The 1,152-nt window shown below is 39.9% G+C and overlaps 1 protein-coding gene across 1 annotated transcript in view; it reads left to right on the forward strand.

Annotated features, from left to right (window-relative positions):
* Positions 1-1,152, forward strand: part of LOC117943373 (dedicator of cytokinesis protein 3-like) — a 168,834-nt gene that overhangs the window by 84,996 nt on the left and 82,686 nt on the right. The window lies entirely within an intron of this gene.

Here is a 1,152-nt window from a genome sequence, read left to right on the forward strand (position 1 = left end):
TGTGTGTGTGTGTGTGCGTGTGTGTGCGTGTGTGTGTGTGGTGCGTTTTCTGCGGCAAAATTAATGTGTTGTCTCGTATCAGCCCCTAAATTGAATCAAAATGAATCAAAATTGGCAGACTTCGTGAAATCTCTGAATATTGTATCGTTGTCCAAATAATCGACAAAATACCACATTGTGGTACAACGTGGTATTTACACCCTTACAGTACTTACAGTACCTAATGTAATGCTGTAATCTGCATGCAGGCTGGCTGACATGCACAGGACACACACACACACACACACACACACACACACACATATACAGTAACACACACCACACAAACTCTGTATATCTTTATTATCTGTATTTACATTTTTTCCATTACAAGGAATTACTTTTTCAATATTATTTATGGTCACAGGTGAATATAATTTATATTATGGTGACCTGCTTTTGCTTTATGACTTTAATTACATATTCAGTTTAATTTTAACGTCACTCACTTACACTGCGATGTTGTTTCTTGTACCATGGCAACCGCATTTTACAAAACCTGTATTTGACGCCACATTACATTCAGCCAACCCTCTGCTCATTGGCTGTTGTTTGCCTGTCTGTTTGTGTGTTTACTTGTTTGTTTGTTTTGCTTTTATTGTAGAAAATGCTGCTGTAAGAAGGGAATTTCCCCGATGTGGGATGAATAAAGTAGAATCTAATCTAATCTAATCTAATCTAATCTAATCTAATCTAATCTAATCTAATGGATGTTTCCATTGAATCATCGTCCGAGTCACTGGAGATACTAAGATTTAATGACGCAAAATACACAATTGCGTCCACATTGGAGGAAGAGTACTGTGTGCAGCTTTTATAGTGTGTCAAGACTAAGTGGAGCAGAGAGATTTATTCCATCAGCGGGGTTTAGGGGGGGGGCCAATCAGCAGGGGCCACACCTGCTGCAGAGGCCCTGATTGGCTTGTCAGAGACCCGCGGTGAGACCACTGTCTTACATCTGTCGTGTTGCAACACTTATTCCTCATAAGTGAATGTGTATAGGCAGGTCCCTCGTCCCTGCATTGTGTCTCTGAGATGTAAAGACATATATTTATACACACGTCTTTTTTTAAACACTTAATCAAGTGGGTGGCATGCCAGCAGCTTTTATCG

Source organism: Etheostoma cragini, chromosome 4, assembly GCF_013103735.1.
Source record: "Etheostoma cragini isolate CJK2018 chromosome 4, CSU_Ecrag_1.0, whole genome shotgun sequence".
Classification (NCBI taxonomy): Eukaryota; Metazoa; Chordata; class Actinopteri; order Perciformes; family Percidae; genus Etheostoma; species Etheostoma cragini.